The 22,398-nt window shown below is 36.9% G+C and overlaps 1 pseudogene; it reads left to right on the forward strand.

The window, feature by feature from the left end:
- The window catches only part of LOC130043174 (serine/threonine-protein kinase A-Raf-like), a 59,966-nt pseudogene extending 38,941 nt beyond the window's left edge, over nt 1–21,025 (forward strand).
- Nucleotides 21,026–22,398: the final 1,373 nt, after the last annotated feature.

Here is a 22,398-nt window from a genome sequence, read left to right on the forward strand (position 1 = left end):
TCTGCCTTCATTGTGGTCGACCAGGCCAATCCGAGTTTGGTTCCTCCACCTTCAGTTCCTCTGCCCCTCTCAGAGAGCCCGGCAAGCTACCAAGAGTATCTCGCCCACATGGCAAAGCCTGGCAAGCTTCCTGTGACATATTCAATATGCCAAACACAGTAACAACAAGTTTCACAATGTTACTGGGCCCACTGCAGCAACTCTATAAACAGCAGGAAAATAGTGACAGTGATCCTGCCCTTTGCATCTCTTCCATTCATGTATTGTCAGAATTAAGTTCAACTGCTTGTTGCCTTGTAAAAATTTACAGTTTCTTTGAAATTAAGTCAGGACAATTACAGCACTTTCATCAGCCCTTAGAGCTAGGAAGGGGAAAAATATCTTTTTGTATGCAAAGTACAGACCAAATATGCAAATCATAATTCTAAATATTTGCCTGTAGGAGATTAAGAGTTGAAAACAAGGAAAACTCCCTAAAATCCTTTAGGACAATTTCAGAAAATCTAGTACAATCTGTTCAAAATCAGATATCCTTAATATAATCACAATATTAGTAAGATCAGGTAATATTAATTAAAGTAAATAAGTAAATATTTGAGGGATTAAAACATATGTATGTTCTATAATATTATTAATATTAATATGAATAGTACTAAAATTAAGTAAGTGGATAAAGGAGAATAAATAAATCTTCATTAAAAATGAACCCATGTTTTTAATATAGAATAAATGGAGGGAATAATTATCATAAAAAACACAATTTTACCGCTTTGTAGTAGAGCTTGAAGGTAGACAGGTTGACTCCTCCCATTTTCTTTTTCCCAAGAATTGCTTTAGCTATTCGTGGGGGCTTATTGTTCCATATAAATTTCAGGAGTGTTTGCTCCATTTCTTTGAAGAATGACATGGGTATCCTTTTAGGGATCATATGGAATTTGTACAGTGCTATGGGAAGTATTGCCATGTTGACAATGTTGATTCTCCCCATCCATGAACAGGGGATATTTTTACATTTCCTCATGTCCTCTTTTATTTCGTGAAGTAGCGTTTTGTAGTTTTCTTTGTACAGGTCATTTACTTCCTTAGTTAAGCTGATTCCCAGGTACTTGATTTTCTGGGGGACAATTTTGAATAGGATTGTTTTCTTCATGGCACTTTCTTCTCTTTCACTATTTGCTTATAGGAAAGCCATGGATTTTTGGGTATTGATTTTATAGCCTGCCACTTTACTATACAAGTCTATTGTTTCTAGGAGTTTCTTGGGAGATGTTTTAGGGTTCTCTAAGTATAGTATCATATCATCTGTGAATATTGAGAGCTTGATTTCTTCCTTCCCTACTTGGATGACCTTAATATCTTTTTCTTGCCTAATCACTATTGCAAGTACTTCCAGTACTATATTGAACAGTAGTGGAAAGAGTGGGCATTCTTGTCTTGTCCCTAACCTTAGGGGGAAGGCTCTGAGTTTTTCCCATTGAGGATGATGTTTGCTGTAGTTTTGTGGTAGATGGCTTTAACTCTATTGAGGAAAGTCCCCTCGATCCCCATTTTGGTGAGGGTTTTCATCATAAATGGGTGCTGGATCTTGTCAAATGCTTTCTCTGCATCTATTGATATGATCATATGATTTTTTATTGAAATACTTTATTTAATAACTATTCATCTCTCTTTCTTTTTTTTATTTTTTATTAATGAAACACCATGAGGTACAGTTGTAGATTTACAAATTTTTATGCTTGGGTTTCAATTATACAATGATTAAATACCATCCCTCCACCAGTGCCCATTTTCCACCACCATGGATCCCAGTATCCCTCCCACACTCATCTCCTCCATCCCACCCTGCTTCTGTGGCAGGGCATTCCCTTTTGTTCTCTCTCTCCTTTTGGGTGTTGTGGTCTACAAGAGAGACATTGAGTGGCAATCATGTTCAGTCCATAGTCTACTTTCAACATGTAACTCCCCTCCTGGGAGGATCCTCCAAACATCCTTTATTTTGTGCTCCCTTCTCTATCTGAGCTGCCCTTTCCCCTAGAATGCCCAGCTGGCCTCTAAGCCATGGAGTAATCCTCCTGGTACTGATCTCGGCTATTCTTGGGTATTAATCTCCGAGTTTGTTACTTTATGTCTATCCCTCTCTTTCTGACTCATTTCGCTAAGCATGATGCTTTCCATGTGGTACCACTTGCATGTAAAATTCATGACTTCATCTTTTCTAACAGCCACATAGTAGTCCAATGTGTAGATGTACCAAAGTTTCTTTAACCAGTCAACATTTCTCGGGCACTCTGGTATTTTCCAGATCCTGGCTATTTTAAAGAGTGCTGCAATGAACAAACAAGTGCAGATGTCACTTTGACTATACATTTTTGCTTCTCTGGGATATATTTCCAGGAGTGGTATTGCTGGGTCAAATGGTAGCTCAATTTCTAAGTTCTTGAGAATGGTCCATACTGTTTTCCAAAAGGGCTGAGCCAGTCAGCATTCCCACCAACAGTGAAGGAGTGTCCCTTTCTCGCCACATCTGCGCCAGCATCAGTTGCTTTTGTTCTTTTGATCATATGATTTTTATCTTTTCTTTTATTGATATGATGGATTATGTGATTGATTTCCAAATGTTGAACCATCCTGGCATCCCTGGGATGAATCCCACTTGGTCATGATGTATGATCTCCTTGATGAGTTGTTGAATTCTATTTGCTAGTATTTTGTTCAGAATCTTTGCATCTGTGTTCATCAGGGATATCGGCCTGTAGTTTTTTTTTCTTGTGGTGTCTTTGTTTTCTTGTTGTATTAGAGAGAAATGGCTTCATAGAAACTGTTTGGGAGAGTTTCTGTTTTTTCAATTTCCTGGAAAAGCTTGAGAAGAACTGGCAATAGGTCCTCTTTAAGTGTTTGGAAAAATTCGCTAGTCAATCCATCTGGACCTTGGCTTTTTATTGGGGGGTGGGGGGGAAGACTTTTGGTTACAGTTTCAATTTCCTTGATGTGAATAGGTCTATTCAGGTACTCTATATCTTCTTGATTCAGCTTCAGGAGATTATAGGAATCCAGGAATTTATCCATTTCTTCTAGGTTCTCTTGTTTCGTGGCATACAGACTTTCAAAGTAGTCTCTGATGATCTTTTGAATTTCTTTGGTTTCTGTTGTGATATCCCCATTCTTATTTCTGATTTGATTTATTAGGGTTCTCTCTCTCTGTTTCTTTGTGAGTGTTGCTAGTGGTTTATCTATCTTATTTATTTTCTCGAAGAACCAGCTCTTGGTTTCATTGATCTTTCGGATTGTTTGTTTTCCATGTCAAACCAGTAATAATTAAAACAGCATGGTACTGGAACAAAGGCAGAGCTGCAGACCAATGGAACAGAGTTGAATATACTGATGTCTTGTCCCAAGCATATGATCATCTAATCTTCGATAAGGGGGCAAGAAAAGTGAAATGGAGCAGGGAAAGCCTCTTTAATAAATTGTGCTGGCAAAACTGGACGGCTACATGCAAAAAAGTGGGTTCAGATCTCTGCCTAACGCCATGCACAAGAATAAGATCAAAATGGATTTAAGACCTCAACATCAGACCGGAATCCATAAAGTTCATTGAAGACAAAGTTGGCAAAACACTCCATGATATTGAAGCTAATGGTATCTTCAAAGATGTCATACCACTGGCCAAGCAAGTGAAAACAGAGATAGACAAATGGGACTATCTTAAACTAAGAAGCTTCTGCACCTCAAAAGAAACAGTGACCAAAATACAAAGACAGTCTACAGAATGGAAAAAGATATTTGCCGAATACCCATCCGACAAGGGATTGATATCAAGGATAAGAAGGTACTGGTTGTACTCCGCAAGAAGAAAGCACCCAACCCCATCAAAAAATGGGGCGAGGAAATGAACAGAAACTTTCGCAAAGAAGAAATCCGAATGGCAAAAAGGCACATGAGAAAATGCTCTACATCACTAATCATCAGAGACATGCAGATCAAAACAACAATGAGATATCATTTCACACCACAGAGACTGGCCCACATCCACAAGAACAAAAGCAACTGGTGCTGGGGTGGATGTGGTGAGAAAGGGACCCTCCTTCATTGTTGGTAGGAATGCCGACTGGTCCAACCCTTTTGGAAAACAGTATGGACAATTCTCAAAAAATTAGAATTTAATCTCCCATTTGACCCAGCAATACCACTCCTGGGAATATATCCCAGAGAGGCAAAAAAGTATAGCCGAAGTGACATCTGCAATTGTTTGTTCATTGCAGCACTCTTTAAAATAGCCAGAATCTGGAAAAAACCTGAGTGCCCGAGAACTGTTGACTGGTTAAAGACACTTTGGTACATTTACACAATGGAGTACTATGTAGCTGCTAGAAAAGTTGGTCATGAAATTTATATACAAGTGGTACTACATGGAAAGTGTCATGTTAAGCGAAATGAGTCAGATAGAGCGGGATAGACACAGAAAGATTGCATTCATCTGGGGAATACAAAGCAACAAAATGGGAGACTAACACCCAGGAGTGACTGAGATTAGTACCAGGAATTTTGCTCCATGACTTTGAGGCCAGCCACACGTGCTAGGGGAAAAGGAAGCTCAGATAGAGAAGAGAGCACCAAATAAAGGGTGTTGTGAGGATCCTCCCAGGATGGGAGAAGCATGCTGAAAGTAGACTATAGACCAAACATGATTGCCACTCAATGCCTCTCTTGCAAAACACAGGATCCAAAAGAAGAGAGAGAGAGAACAAGGGGGAATGCCCTGCAACTGAGGCAGGGTGGGATAGGGGGGTTGGTGGGTGGGAGGGATGCTGGGACCCGTGGTGGTGGAGGATGAGTGCTGGTGGAGGGTTGTGTACCTGATCATTGTATAACTGAAACCCAAGCACAAGGATTTGTAAGTCTATAACTGTACCTCATGGTTTTCACTAATAAAAAAATTTAAAAAAATAAAATAAATAAATAAACACAATTTTTTTCCTTCCTTCCTTCCTTCCTTCCTTCCTTCCTTTCTTCCTTCTTCTCCTCCGTCTCCTCTTTCTCCTTCCGTTTCTCTTCCTTCTCCTCATTCTTTTTTTTCTTTTTTTCATTTCTTTAAGAAAAGAATTGGTATTGGTCAATACTAAAAGAGGGAGTGAAATTTGAGGGGGAAAATAGACATTTTCCTAATCTAAGTATATTTCTCAAAAGTACACTTAGTTTCAAAATGATCAATTAAAAGTGAAAAACAGTAATTTTATGTGGAGAGAGCAAATAGATATTACCATAACCAAGAGACCAAAATTAATAACACTAATAATAAGTCTTGATATTCTTTCCAAGTAGCAAAACTGAATTATGACATAGGTTCAAAGAAAGACTCTCTTGTAATCAATTAATCTAATAACACTTGAAAATTTAAATCTTATGAAACATAATTTACACCAGAATTTCAAGCAACTTGTTTACAACCTCTGGGCCTAACAAAAATGACCCCCTAGGAAATATTATAAGAGTTTTTTTTTTTAACTAAGCAGGTGCACTTATCATTACAAATTTTAGTCAGTTTCTAGGTAAGTTCTTACTATAGCCATTCTCTACTATAGTATGAAAGTAGTTTCTAGTAGTGCTTTTATAACTTTGAAAAAGTAAATAGCAATATGAACCAGTAAACACTGTTCTAACTAGTGTCATTTTATACATTTGCTGATATACTTCCTCAGTATTGCTAAACCTTTTCGACACATAAAGATTTGTTTTAGGTTGTACAAGTTGTTAGAGGCAGACTCCAGTTACATAACTATAAAATCTTTTTTTACCTTGTCTCTGATTTTCACAAAGGCTGTATGCCTTATGGTTCATGAAGGGGTGGGGTCAAGTGGGGTGGTGGGATGGATATTGGGGACACTAGTGGTAGAAAATGCACACTGGTGGAGAGATGGGTGTTCAATTATTTATGATTGAAATTTAATCATGAAAACTTTGTAAATGTATCTCTTGACGAATCAATTTTAAAACAAATTAAAGTCAAGAGATAGTTGAGGGAATTGAAAGTATCTTTGTGCAAAATATACCCAGTTCCTTTCTTCTTACTTTTTACAATAAACTAGATCAAATTCTGCCCCATTCAAGAATTTTTGGTTATGACACATTCCTACTTGAACTGGTTTCTGCAGGGTAAGTCAGCTTGTCCTTATGTTGCAGAGTTCTACCTGTCTAGAAAGCTAAGTAGTCCACAATCTGGAGGATTTAATGGCTGAGAATATTTTTTTATTAAAATTGAAATGCATTTTGTGGGTTGTAACCTTGCAAAAATATACCAGATGCTAACCAGCAGGGAAAAGAAACTCATTTCTAAAATGTCTACATTCTGACCTAATGTTTGATACCGTGAAAAACAGGTGAAAAGCAAAAAGCAGAGATCCAAACAAATGTTACCAAGGCATTTATCCATTTTTGTTTTTTAATTCATAGTGAGATTTAAAAAAATTGAATACAAGGAATATTGAAATATATGTTATTTAGTAATAATCAGATGCATATGACTCAGTCTTAGTTTAACAAGATTCAACACTTTCATAAAAAGAACACTCACAGCTAAACGCTTATTTATACCTTATGTTGCTTGGGCACATTTCCTTTAAGTACAGAGCTTCACCCTAGTAAATTTGCAGGCAGTACAATAAAAAGCCTGATGTTGTAGTAAGTAAATATTTCCTGAGGAATAAATATCTACATCTATGTAATGATTACATGCTTACACAGAAAACTTCACTCTGTTTTTGGCATCTGGGATGTGTTAGTTCTTTTATTATGGACATGTGAATTACTGTGGTGAAGTTTATGCACCACATGACCAAACTATCCATTAGAGTCATACAGTTTATTAAAATGAAATGAATATACGTAATGTTTCATCACAACTATTTCTTTGACATTCTTGTTATTGTTCTTTCAAAGTGTGGGTGAGAAACCAGCATATGTGATTATAAATGTTGATACATTTAATAAAGGAGGCATTAGGTTAAATTTGAGGAAACTAAACTAATTCTGTAAAATCTATAGAAAGCAATAGCCCCCTATTAAACACTGTGAGTTATGTATGATAAACTCTATTAATTTTTTGTTTTTATTATGCTTTATCATGTAGCTCTACTTCTGCAAATTCCTCCTTATTTTCTTTTTCTGTTCAGCAAACTACTTTCTAAATAACCATCTAAAGTTCTCCTTGCTATGAGTAGAAACAGGCAAAAATGATTACATTTCTGATTTTAGATTTTAGAAAAATTTTATAATTAGACTAAAGAAGATATCACCATTGAAATCTGAAACACTGACACCTGTATCTAATCTATGTCATGAGGAAAATCAATCATTTAAATTATGTCTTTTACTGGAAAATGTTAAATTATGAGAACCTATTGTATTATAAGAAAACATTTATCATATCTATATTTCTGTGTTCAAGCAAACAAGAATATAATAAACTATATATCCAGAATCTGTATATGCTTGCCTCATATCTTAACAGAATGATGCAATGCAAATGATAGTAATCTTAGGATGGAAAATATCTGAAATTTATCACAAAAGAATATACAAACTTGCATTTTTCTAAGTTAAAATTTTTCATTATACAAATTTCAGCGTAAAATTCCTTTAAAATAGTTAATAAAAAAGCATGTGTTTGGTTATCTGGAGATTTGCAAATGGCAGCCTCCTCCATCTTGTTGGTAAAGTAGTAAGCTTCCCTGCTTGTCACTTTGGGGATCAGGATTCAATTCTCCAACAGGGAGATAAGATACTTTTGGGACAGAGGAATTGTATTGAATTTAAGGAGATTTCTGACCCCAATACCAAATCTTCCCTCGAGCACCATCAGGAGTGACCCTGAGCACAAAATCCCCCTGAGCATCACTGGATATGGACCAATGCTTCCCTTCCCCACTAAAAAGAAACAGGAAATTATCTGATGGAGTCATCAGAGCATTTGACAGTTGATAAATCTTCTCATGCCCTTTCATCTTCCTCCATGAAGGACTTTAAATTTTCCTTTGTAAACTCTAAATAGTTATGTAGTTTATCTAATTTACTGATCAGTAACATACACATAAATTGACTAATTTAACTAAATTTGGATATGAAGGCACTTTCTCAAAATAACTTCTAAAACTATATTCTTCACATATTCTACTTAAGTTTAGTTAATAATTAATTTTGTCAGAAATTGAATAGCATTATTCATTAATACATGGTATATTTGTAAATGTAACAAATGTCAAGTTTTCTGTAAGTGAATAAGGTATGCAAAAACACTTAATATAGGCTTTTATTAGTAGTGGACATTGAAAATAGCCTTAATATAGACACAAACAGACACAAATGAGAAAATTATAAGGATTGTCAACAAGGGATAAACATTTTAAATAAATACATATAGTAGAATTAATCTTGATTTTTACTATGATGAAACAGAAAAAAATAAGTAGAAAATATGCATAGACAATTTTTATAGTGAACTGAAAACTATTTTTGCTATAGATAGGTTGATTATAGGATGTCTAACATCATACATTATATATTATCTAATAGCTGTACTTTGTTTTTCAGCAAAGATCAATATCATCCTAAAAGAAATCTGTATAGTTTATAACTAAAAAATGAATGAAATAGTTTCAGAGTTTTCCCATTAAGACAAATAGCCAAAATAACTTTGTGCTTTTTCATTCAGTTTCCTTATCTGAAAAATGGTTAATCTGTAGTCTATTTGAAAATTACTTGAATAATAAAGTCAATTCTTCATTGCATAGTACTGTTTCATAGTTTGAAAGATTCTGGTTTGATGTCAGTTTTTAACTTTTGAAAGTGAGTATTCAGTTGTATCCCAGGTCTATTACTAGCTCTGTACTCTGAGAGAATTCCTGGCAGTGGTCAGGAAACCAGAGGAGGTTCCGGGAATTGAATTGGGTTCAGTCATGTACAGGGAAAGAACCTTAATCCTTAAATTAATCTTTCCAGTCCCGGTTTTAGCTTTTGGAAGGCCATGCCCAGTGGAACTGAACTACTCCCAGCTCAGTGCTGAAGATGAGGGGCCATCACTCCTAGCAGAGGAAGGGAACTATGTGGTGCTGAGGATATTACCCAGACCTCTCAAGCAAATCATGTGCTCAAATCATTATACTAATTTTTTATCTCATTATTTGAAATCTGAAATATTGAAATTTTTGAACTATAGATAAAATTATTTTGCCTACTTTAATTCTGAATGGAAGGCACTGCAAAATGACTTCTACAAATATGAAGCACTGCCTTGTAAACATCTGGGTTTGACTCCTTCAGAGATAAACTTGCTTTATTGGGCAATGTTGCAAAATTAATCTCTTACTTTTAAAAATAAAACCTATAATGATGATAATGATGGTGATGATGAAGATAATGCAACAATGGCCATTCAAGTCTTTCTTTGCTATACACGCATTATCATTCATAAGTAAGAGAGTTCCCAGTATCATATTGATGATCTAGAGAGAATGGAAAAAAATGGCAAAATGAGTCATATAGTGATAAGATATCTAAAATGGATGACTGGGACTGGAGCCATAACACAGCATGCAGGGTGTTTGCCTTGCGCTCAGCCAAACCAGGTTCGATTCCCAGAATCCCAAGCACCACCAGGAGTAATTCCTGAGTGCAGAGCCAGGAGTAACCCCTGTGCATTGCCAGGTGTGACCCAAAAAGTGAAAAAAAATGACTAAACCATAAAGGTCTATGTAAAATTCAATGAACTCAGTAATGGTAAATGATGATTTTTATAAATGATAGGCAAAATTTTTTTTAAAAAGGCAGTAGGTGACAGAGTCCTTAAATATTTTTGTCAGTTTCAAGTGGCTAAGAGTTACAAAATACGTAGTATATTAGTTGTACTAATATTTGCTGCCCTTCACCCAAGGAAATTTCCATAATTATTATCAGGTATTTACATTACCAAATGAAGCTCTGTATTTGCATTGTGGTTTGAAATGCATACTGATTGTGATTTGATTAGTCATTAGCATACCAAATATGGAAAAACCAGGCTTTGGAAAGGTTGGAGGCTAGATTTATTACCCTCAACCTGGATGGTTTGTATCTTTGTTTTTATTCTGAATGTACTCAAGATGACCTTCAAATTTGTATGTCGCTCATATTTGTATCTCCATAAATAATAACCATGTCTACAAAATAAGGTATTTACATTCCATTTTGATAAATGAAAAAGAGCTTCAATTTTTATATCTATTAGAAGGTGCCTATCTTTTGAGCAAATAACCAGTTATAGTCTGAAAATTATAACAGCTTTATTTTTGAATTTTAAAAAATTGTTTTTGAGCTGCAGCTGCTTTACTCAGGGCTTTCTCCTGGCCTTCTGTTCTGGATTATTCCTGATGGCATTTGGAGGGCCCTATGAAGTGGGCAGGTTGGCTTCATGCAAGTATCTGTACTTATCTACAGTACTATCTCTGTGGCCCCTGCTACAGCTTTCTTAACAGTAATGTGAAACCTTTAAATTGTTTTCTAAAGTAAAGTAAACCTAGTATTATTTATATCTAAAATAACGGATATTTTGGTTTCCAAATTTTTTTGTAGATACTAAAAGTGATCAATTTGGAGAAATTTGAGATCAAATAAAACCTAAAAATCATAAAGCAAAATTCATTTCCTAATTAAGTTTAATAGAGCAGAGAATTTTTAAATGCTGATGATATGCCACCCACATAAATTTAAAAAAGTCACAAGTGATAAAGATAAAGAGAGAAGAAAGAAAAATAAAATAAATTACTTGAAATAAATAATCCATTATTCAGTAAAAGGTCCAACACATATAAATATATTGATAATTCAAATAGATAAAATTCAAAGTACACTTATAATTTTAAGCAAAAAACCATTAAGCTTAATACTATTAACATAACCATACTAGTAATTAAAACTATGAAAATACTAACAAAAGTTTCATTAGCTTCACATGTGCTTGGAAATATCAAAGATGTTCAAACATTGTCCATGAATCTAGAAATATACTTGCTCTCACCATTGAGTAGGAAATATACCTACAAATGTTACTTACGTTGAAAAAAATGGTGGTTTTTCTTGTTTGAACATTCTATTGAACACAGCAACTTGTAAAATGATAAACACTATATAAAAGACAAGATATATCATGATATAGACTTCAAGAGAATACAGATAAAGAATGTTTAAGGCAAGGTGGTAGATAGTGCTGCTTTGATGACTAATGAATGCCAATTTATCTCATAAATAATAAAAAATGCCCAAAGATCATGTGTAGAACTGAGTTACATAAAAAGAAAATAGTAAGCTTGCATTTATTAAGTGTCAAGTTGGGAAGGATTCAAAACTCACCTGAAGAAAATTTTAAAGGCTCCCTTGCTCCAAACTGTTATGTTTTCCTCATTAAATTTCCTTCCTACTCTACTTTCTCTGATTGTGAGACTCAAGATCCCTTTGAACAAAATTCAAGATCCTTCACAAGACATTCTTTTAACAAATATCCTCAGAATTATTTTATTAATGAAGTTATTTTCTGATAATATGTAGAGATTTTTGTTAAATTATAAGGTTGTATTGTTCATGAATTGGAAGTGTGATATGGTTTTGCTTGTGATTGGAAGAAATTAAATTATTAGAATAAAGATATTGAGGAACTGTGAAGTGATTGAATTATGCCATAAAATGCAAGAGATAAAACAGAGTGAAAATGTAGACGAGGTGTTGAAATTACTGAGAAAAGAGGAGTTTAATAAATGAGTATTTTAGTGGACAGAAACAAAACTTGACAATATGAACTGAATAAATGACAGAGTGCAATCACTACAAATACCAAAATCAAAGCAAATTCTTCCTGCAGTTATGAATTCATGAAGAGCATACCAATGTGCCAGATACAATAGAGAAAGACAAAAAAAAAAGGAAAACAGTATTTATGAAAAAGACTTAGAATAAATCTCATTACATATTTTTACTGAATAAGTTGGGGAGTTAAGAGATATAGCAGGTAAGACACTTGCCTTGTGATTGGTCAAGCCCCATATACTCCTCTGAATGCTCTACCAGAGTGATTCCTGAGCACAGAGCCAGGAATAATCCCGAAGCACCACCAGGAATAGCCCCCAAACTAACAAACAAATAAAAACAATGTATACTGATTTATAAATAATTCAGCTTTCAAAATAATAAGTGTACCAATAGGAATTGTTAGAAGCAGATAATAAGGAAATAGGTAAATATTAAAAAAAATTTCTGAAAGTAATACTAGACATAAAATTTGCAAATGTGTAGGCAGTACTAAGAAGAAAGTATCAGCAAGGGCAGAGATAGGAAGCAAATAAGCTAGGATATACAAGGATATGATGGATATATTAAAACAGGAAATGAAATTATAATTTAAATATTATAAGAAATTATCATCAAATAATGGAAGATTAGTCAGACTAATTCTAATATTTGAAGTGGGGAGTGTTAAGCCATATCCAGTGCTCACTCCTAGCTCTGTGCTTAGAGATCTCTCATGGTGGTGCTCATAGAACTGTTTGTGATATTGCTGGATATCAAACCTGGGTTGGTTACATAACAGGCAAATGTCTCACCCTTTTACTATCTCAGTGGCCTTGAATTTTGATATTTAGTTAGCTATTAGACATAATCATAACACTAGTACTTAGCAAATACTAAGAAATGCATAACTATAACAACATGGTTTTATAAAAGTAACCCCAAAATTATTAATTTTTATGACAGTGAACTTACAGAATCAGACATTTGATATATCTGTAAGCTTACCAGACATTTAAATTACCAGGCATTTAATTTTTCTAGGTTTTAGTAAGACCACTAATGAAATTAATATACCATTTGTACTGAGAAATTTTAAGCATTTTGTAGGGCTATTATGTAACATCAGGACCACGCATATCAGTGATTATGTAATCAATAATTATGTAGTGAATTATGGTCACATATTTGTAACTGCATCACTTTGGTAAGTTTAAGTTCCTGTATTTTTTAATACATTTTATCAATTGTTTGGAAGACTGCATCATCTTCCAGTTTAATGAGCTCACTATCTATTCAAATCTTGGAAAACTGCCAGCACTTCAAGGCATAAAATTAGGATTCAAGTGTCCCTGGTTAATTGGGAACTGCTTCATCAAAAGTGTGACTTAAACCATAGGGACACACCCTCTGCCATAACTAAAATAGAAAAAAACTAAATGTAAAAGAAATGCTTTTTTGACTACTATAAATTACAATAGAAATTAATTTTATTAAAAGGATTCATGTGGCTTTTTTTGGTTCAAATTGCAACATTGAATATCTCCTTCTCCCTTTTTTCCATTTATGAAGGTCATCATAAACAGATCTAGCAAAAAAATACTTTAGAAAATATGCCATATTTTATATTCTAAATAAGTTTCACATATTTCTCTGCTCTATATTTACCAGACAACAAGAACTTGAGTATTATTTAATAAATGATTTAATGAGTTGAAGAAACTATGGTAACAGATGATTGAAGTAGCAATCACTTATGTCTATTAATTTATTCATTTAAATTATTTTCTAGGCACATGTTAGACAATCAGTAAACAGAAATGAGTCATTGAGTCTTCTCAGAAGAAAAATAAAGTATGTAAGTACTATGATACTAAAATTTTACGAATGCATTAAGGTCAGGATAGGATTAATTTGTAAAACTTTAGATGTGTTGAAACTTGAAACAACAGTACAGCGATGAACTAGAACAGAGAGGATGATCATTTGACTGAGGCAAATTTTTTAATAATGTAGGAGCTTAAAGTGTCAAAGATTGATTATTCTTAACTATGGGGTCTTTTTTTTTTGGTTCTTTGTGTGTGTGTGTGTGTGTGTGTGTGTGTGTGTGTGTGTGTGTGTGTTCAGAAAAAGGAAATTTTTTTTCCAGGCAATGGAAACAGAATTGGCGAAGATATATGAGGGATATGTCTAAGGAATTTACAGGCAATCCTTTTGTTCTCATTAGAAAATATAACACTGGGAATAAAATAATTTTAATAAAACCTAGAAGTATTTTAGTTAAAAGTATAAAAGCTCTGTCAGTGTTTTAACATAAGAACGAGGACTCACATATTACTGATATTTGTTCCTAGAAGTTATTAAAAATGGAATTAAAAAAATCTATCTTTGGAATGTCAGCAAAGTGACAAAGTAAGAGATATCAGTCTTTGTAATCACCTCCCCACTCTGAGAATAAAACAATTAGACAGCTATCCACATATAAAAATTGCTCTGCGAAGGCTCGAGAGTCCAATTAAGAACCTTCAGCAAAATCAAGAGGTAAAAAAGAAAGAAAGAAAAACCACATTGAAAAGATTGATAGTGAAATAGACTTTCCACAGATGCCTGGGGATGACACGGAACAAAGGAGAGACTAACAGTATCAGCTACTATTGGTTCCCAGTGGTCTGTTCTGTGAAAGACCTCAGCGTCTTTTACCACTGAGAGCATCAACAGCTTCTGAAACTGACGACTCCTAACAGTTCTCACAGCATAAAAACGCACAGTATTTGTTAGTCAAGACCCCAGAGGTCTGCCCTGTAGGACAGTGGCAGCCTTTTCCAGGCGGAGAGCTTACTGACAGTCATAACCTTTGTGAAACCCCGGGATAGAAGTTATTGTCATGCCCTAATTTTCCATCCAGGATAGTTCTTTCCGTACCCAGGGAACAGAGCCACCAGAGAACCCTTTGTCTCGACTTCAGAGAAAAGAATGCTCTGGGTTCATTCTTCACCTTCCACCTCAAAAGACAATTCTGTGTCTGCTTGCACTCCACATATTGGTTTTGAGGCCACTCTGATGTGTTTGGCACATTTCAGAATTTGCCACTGGCAGCCTCAGAAACAGTTGGAGTTCAAGCATTATTGTCAACACTCTCATGTCATAGCTGTAATCCTAGACACCAAGCGCTTCTCAGCTCCATGCGTGATTATGTTATAGATACTAGTTTCATGACTATTTGTTGTTTGTTCATATCTCATCCTCCATTGCTGCTGTGGGTTAGCTAGCACTCAAGAAGTTGGACCATTGCTCCATTGTTATACCCATGCTCCAGAACTTGATGCTATGGTTTGCACCACAGATACCGACATCAGTCACCAGTATTGTCAACACCACTAAGAGTTCCCTCAAACTCTGCAACTAAAACTGGCACACCCTCCCAGTTGGCACCTTGGCATAAGTCTTTCAGCTACAAAACTGAAACCAGGAGGAGGCGAATATTTTATCAAATGTGCCAACCCCAACAGAGGTCTACCAAAAAAAATACCCATTCCACCAAAAAAATCCAAGAAACTAAGGCATACAATAATTACAAAACTTTAGGAACTGAATAATACAATGAACAGCCCTAAAAATACAATAGAGAACATCAGATGCATAACTAAATAAAAATACTGAAGAATCTGAGATGTTGAAAACAAGCCATGAAACTATATCTATGAGAAAAAAAATAAATAGTGAAAAAGTTTAATAAACAAGTACATGAATTATGGTATATACCAAATGAAATACTATTTGCATAATAGGAGTGCCTGAGAGAAGGGAAGAGAGAGCATGAAAGAGGGAGAAAGATTATTTATATAAAGGTAACTTCCCAAATCTTGGCAATAAATAAACTTATAGACACAACACTCTGTGTCTGCCCCTCTTTTTCTGTCTAGCTTCACTCAGTATTATACTCTCCAGTTCCATTCATGTGCAGTAAATTTCATGGTTCCATCTACCCTTATAGCCAAAGCAGTATACTATTTTGTAAATAAATATCTAAATAAGATATATAAAATATATCTCTTACTTTCTTTACCCATTCATCTTTTTGGATTCTAGGGTTGTTCCAGATTTTAACCATTGTGAATATTTCTGAACATTGCAGAACAAATGATTTTTTTGGAGTAGAGGTTTGCTACCCTTGGGACATATTTGACACATGAATTGCTAGGTCATATGAAAACTTAATTTGTTAGTTTTTTAAGCTGTCAATATTTTTTCCATTGAGGTTTGATGAGTCAACATGCAACCAGTGGATGAGGATTAATGGTGAACCTAAAGTAATATGTAAGTGTATTTATTATCAATGACAGACTATAAACTTACAAACTTACATTATTGTGTGGTATAGTATTACTTGAATGGGAAAAGTAAAAAAATGTAATAAAGAAAAACAAATGTCCAATATATTACAATTAGATTAAATTTTTACAATTAGATTCAAACTTTATAATTTTTATATTATTTTTCTAAAGTACCTAGAATTACAGAACTGCACAGTATTTTCTAAACAATAATGCACTTAATCATAATTATATGCTACTTCAATATTTTACAATTTCATGTAACACACTAAAATAGCACAGTGTTAAAATATCACTGTCATTGTCACCGTCTTCCCGTTGTTCATCAATTTGCTCAAGCAGGCCCAGTAACGTCTCCATTGTGACACTTGTTACCGTGTTTGGCATATCAAATACATCATGGGCAGCTTGCCAGGTTTTGCGATGTGGGCGAGATACTCTCGACAACTTTCTGGGCTCTCCGAGAGGGGCAGAGGAATCAAACCTGTGTCAGCCAGGTTGGCCACGTGCAAGGCAAATGCCATACCCACTGTGCTATCACTCCAACCCATTAAAATATCATATGATGAAATAGTCATAGATTTCAATACTCATGTAACATTAGTTGATTAGGTGGGTAAAGGAATTGGTTGCACACAAATCTGAAAGTAGAATTTATGAGACAGTGAAAGGGTGGGTGGTGGGCTGGGAGTCTAATGAAATATATTTCTCCTGAGGGCAAAAATATCATGGAAAGATTGTGGTCGTAAAGGTGCTATTTTATTAAAGGAAATATGATGGCTTTTGAAGATAAGACACTTTGATCACATGCTCCAGGAACACAATGAGCCTCAAACCAATCATTCAGGGTCTTGATGAAGAAGTCTGACCATTTCATAGGTGGGTAGCCACGTGTTCTTTTGACGTCCCATGGAATCTAGTCGGTAATGGCTCTAGTCCAGTGGATGTCTACAAATAGCATTACTTATCTAGCCCATCCGACTTTCAACGCCTTGGCAAACCAGATAACGTGCCTGATTCTTGATCATCGAGGGAGATTGGAACTCTAGATTCTTTTTCTCACTTGAGTGAAGCGTGATACTCCAAGCATAGCTCTTTCGATTCCTCTTTGGGAGACCCGAATAGCGTTCTTATCCTGTTTTCATAGGGCCCAGGTCGCTGAGGCATATGTTAATGCAGGAAGAACAGTCGAATCGAAAAGATGTGCCTGGAGCTAGAGGTTCTTCATCCTCTTAGTTATGTTTTCCAGACTCTTGAAGGTGTTCCAAGCTGCTCTCTTCCTCCTTTGCATCTCAGGTGTCAGGTCATTCGTCATGTTGACTTCTCGACCTAGGTACACATAACTGTTGCATTCGGAGATTTTCATTTCGTTGAGAGCGAATGGAACATCAGGAACTACTAGTTCGTTTCTCATAAGCATTGTCTTCATGAGATTCATCTGCAGTCAGACCTTTCCACAGTCACAGTTTTAGTTGGCAGCATTTGTGCTGCTTGGCTAATGTTTGGTGTTATTAGAACGATATCATCAGTGAAGAGAAGGTGATGTCATTGATGAGCGTCTATCTTCACTCCCATTCCTTCCCAATCCACTCATTGCTTGATGTTCTTGAGGGTGGCACTGAAGAATTTGGGTGAAATGGTATCACCCTGCTGAATCCCTCCCTTGACATGGATGATCACTTCCTTCTAGAATGGTGAGATCCTGGTAGTGAATCCATAATACAGCTCACAGAGGATCCTGATGTATTGTGTTTGAATGTTTGGCTAGGGCTTCAATAAATGCTTCAGTTTCAACAGAATCAAAGACCTTCTTTAAATCAATGAACGTTAGAGTAGCATCTTGAACTCCTGAGAAACCTCAGTGAGCTTGGTTATCGTGTGGATATGGTCAATCGTGCTGAATTCTTTGTGGAACCCAGCTTGCTCACATAGTTGTCCTTCATCTAGTGTTCTGCCAATCCTATTCAGGATGACTCGAGTGAACAGCTTGTAGAAAATAGACAACAGGCAGATTGGGTGATAGTTGCCAATATTGTGGATGTTTTCCTTCTTGTACAGTAGTACAGTCCTGCTGGTTTTCCACTGGGACAGAAACTTGCATTCAGACAGATAGCGTGTGAAGAGTCAAGCCAGTGTATTGATGAGCACTGACGGCAGGTTCTTCAGGGATTTGGGTCTGACCTTGTCTGGGCCAGGTGCTGCTCGCTTCTTTACTGACAAAATGGCATGTTGAATTTCGGAAGGGAGAATATTGCGAATGACTTATCCATCTTGCGGAATTTGGTATGTGGGTAGATGGATGTGGCTATCGAAGAGATCCGAGTAGAAGTCATGGATAATCTTCTCCATTGCCGTTCTGGAAGATGTGATAGATCCATCAGGACGTCGGAGGGCAGTCATTTTGGTCTTGTAGTTGGCGAAGTACAGGCAGGCTTTGCGAATGCTTTTCCCAGCTTCTGCCGCATCTGCCATCACTGCTGCTCGTCTCTTTGAGGCCTTCCTTGATCGCATCTCTGCACTGCTTTGCAAGCTCGGGTGGTGGGTCTCAGAATTACTAAAGAATGAAGAAAAGTGAATGAAGCAACAAAAGAAGATAACAGAGCATGGGATTGAATAAGCATGAAGGACTGGTACACTGACTTTTGTTTATTTTGACAATAATTTCTTGGTATCAATCAAATTAACTAAGAGAAGATTCCATTGTCAGAGGTGAAGGATGGGTATGATTAGATCACTAGTTTGTCCTGCAACTCTTCTTCACACAACCCTATCAAGATCATTTCACGTTATAATGAACACCACCTCATAAGAACACAACAAAGAGGAGATGTAACTGATCAAGTGAACAATAAGTTTCTTTAATTAAGTTCTGAGAAACTAAATAATTCAAGCTTAGATTGCTAAAACATTAAACAAACAGGTTTTTAGTAGTAAACATTACATCTGTTCTTACCTCTTAAAATGGTGAACAATTCAAGTTTCCTGAGGATTAGAGGATAAACTCCTTAAGCACAAAATAGAGCAAGCTGTTGTTAGGGAGAATTCACTGCAGTTCTTGCCAATGATCTGATTTCTTTCTCTCTACATATGCTTAAAGCAACCCAAGTAGAATCTGTCAGCAGCAACAACATTACTATTACTTTGTTAAAGAATTCAAACAACATGTTAAAAACTTCAAAGGATAATTGTTATGTATCATATCTCAGTCAGAAATAATATATACATTACATATATATTCCAACATGCAAATCTATGAAATTTTGTTGTTTTAAGACACATTGTTCATATCCATCAATGCAAAGATATACTTAGAAAAATATACGCCATTTATATGCATACTCAGAATTTTTATTTCAATGTATTTTCAGTGTTTAGGGACAGAGTCATTCATGGTGCCATATTGCAGCAAGTGTTCAGATCCTGGAATATATACATGAAACCATATCGAGAGAGAGCAGAGGCTAAATAAAATTATCACACTATATGTCAGGAAAGCATCATAGAGGCAATCTTTTCTCTCTACAACCCACATCCTTTTAAATTGCCTTTCATATGACTGTATTTTTCTCTCCAAAAGCTGTATAGATTTTACTCAAAGTAGTTGTAATGTATTTGAGACTTTTGAAAATAAATCACGTGATATCTTTGGATTCAAATCTCTCCATTGACAATAAACTTGTATTTTGATATAAGGTTTTCCAACAGCATTTAAAAATATTAATAAAGAGGCTCCAGACCTCATGAGACTTCCTAGGCCCCTTGAATGAACCACTAACTCCTCAAGCCCTCCTCCAGCCCATCCGATCTATTCCACCTGCTATGTCCATATGGTCAGCACCACAGCCCCCATAGACTCCAGCCTCCTCTGGTTCACTACCAAGAATTTCAGCACTGATGCTGTTAACGGTAGAGGTGTTGGTAATGGAGCCCCCAAATGAGCCCCAGGCAAAAAATTGTGTATTCGGGGAGGAGCAAGTCTCCACATTCCAAGTCCCCATCAGAGCAGTGGAAGCAGAAGTCCTTGGCTGATGAAGAAAGTGAAAAATCTGGGGTAGCAGGAATGACTGGTAGGTGCCACTCAGTGAGGTGCAGCTACTGAAAAGGATGACACTGTGATTCTCAGATTATAGCATGGTGATGTAGCCATGAAGGTGCTCAAAGTCGCCTGACCCACAGCTGAGTGTGGGCCCGGGCCTTCAGGAGCGAGATGCAGGTGCTCAGGAAAACTCCACCCGTCAACACCTCACATTTCATGGGCTTCATGACATGACCAGGATTTCCCATCATCACACAGTTAATTGGTGTGAAGGCTCCAGCCTGTACCCCCATCTGCAAGCAGCTGACACCCACTTCAACCTGGTGCAGCTCATTGATGTGGCCAGGCAGACTGCCCAGGCATGGATTACCTCCAAGCAAGAACATAATCTCCTGAGACCTCAAGTTCAACAATATCTTCCTCCATGAGGGGCTCCCAGTGGAGATTGGTTATTTCGTCCTGGCCTTGGTGAAGACACTACGGCACTGGGTCTGGCCCTTACAACAGTGTTCAGGATCTGTGCTATGGATAGTGGCTGTGGTGATTTGAATGCAGGACCCAAACCTGTGCAGCTTCTGTTCTGATGTCTATGCCTACAGAGATGTGCTCTATGAGCTGATGATGTCAGCCAAATATCCAGTCATTGCCTCATAGCCAGAAGATGCCTGTTGTTGACTGCCTCAAGTTCAAGAGGGAGTAGTGGCCCCTCCTGCCCCATATACTGGCCACAACTGAGCTAGCAGTCATTCTCTAAGACTGAGCAGAGTGCCTCCGAACCCTCCTTGCACTGCACTCAGGGCAAGAGTTGCCTCCTTACGTAATCAGCACAGCCCACTTAGTGCCTTAGGCTGGGCTCAAACCACCAGGGAACCAATCTCAGTCACCATGTCGAGGAGTCCTGTCCACTGACCAATCAGTGCTCACTCTCTGTTCAGGCCTGCCTCAGGAGTCCCTCATCCCTATCTGAGAGATGAGAGAGTACCCAGTTTCCTTTTCAATGTTCGGGAATTAGAGATCCCCCAAAGACTTAGGGGCCTGCTGCCTCCATAATTTGGCTTCCTCTTCGCTTTGAGGATACTTTCAATTTGGGAGATCCTCCATCACTAATGACTGGGATTTGGGACTGGGATTCCACTCAACCTCTACAGAGTTTGTACCGAAGTGCCTTCCACTGGAGTTTTGGATTCCCCAGCACCTGTGTGGATTGGGGGGCCCTCTGTGTCTTCTCAAAGATTCTCCCATGGTTCTTCACCAAGAAGCACAGAATTCTGCTGGGCCAAAAAATAGCACAGCGGTAGGGCATTTGCCTTGCAAGCAGCCAACGTGGACGACCTGAGTTCAATTCCTCCGCCCCTCTCGGAGAGCCTGACAAGCTACTGAGAGTATCTTGCCCGCACGGCAAAGCCTGGCAAGCTCCCTGTGATGTATTCGATATGCCAAACACAGTAACAACAAGTCTCACAATAGAGATGTTACTGGGCCCACTAGAGCAAATCGATGAACAACGGGAGGACTGTGAAACCATGATACCATAATATAAATATTTATAGAAATATACAATAGGAAATTATTGTAAAAGTGTATCAATTTAAATAAATCACATTTATTTATATAATTACTTTGGGCAGGCTAGAGTGATAGCACAGTGGGTAGGGTGTTTGCCTTGCATGTGGCCAGTCTGGTTTCGATTGCTCAGTCCCTCTCAGAAAGCCTAGTCTCTCTCGAGAGCCCAGCGAGCTACAGAGAGTATCCTGCCCACACTGCAGTGCCTGGCAAGCTACCTGTGATGTATTCGATATGCCAAAAACAGTAACACTAAGTCTCACAATGGAGACATTACTGGTGCCCACTCAAGCAAATCGATGAACAATGGAAGGACAGTGCTACAATGCAAATTATTTTGTGTGGGGCAGGGGTTTTAGGTCGCACTCAGAAGCTCAGGGTTTACTTCTGTCTCTGCACTCAGGGATCCCCACACTCCAGCTGGGCTCCAGGGATCATTTGGAGTGCTGGAGACTAAATAGGTTGGTCATAGGTAGCAAATATCCTACCCACTCAACTATCTCTCTGGCCTATAATGTCTTTAAAATGTTTAGATTTCCTAAACAATCCAAAATATAATGTAGTTGTGTTTATGACAGGCCAGAGTTTCCAATTTGTCATAGATGAAAACAAGGAGACCACGACCCCACAAAACAAAGTTCACTATTTTAGGTTTAT

This window comes from Sorex fumeus, unplaced genomic scaffold (assembly GCF_029834395.1).
Source record: "Sorex fumeus unplaced genomic scaffold, SorFum_2.1 ptg000115l, whole genome shotgun sequence".
NCBI lineage: Eukaryota > Metazoa > Chordata > Mammalia > Eulipotyphla > Soricidae > Sorex > Sorex fumeus.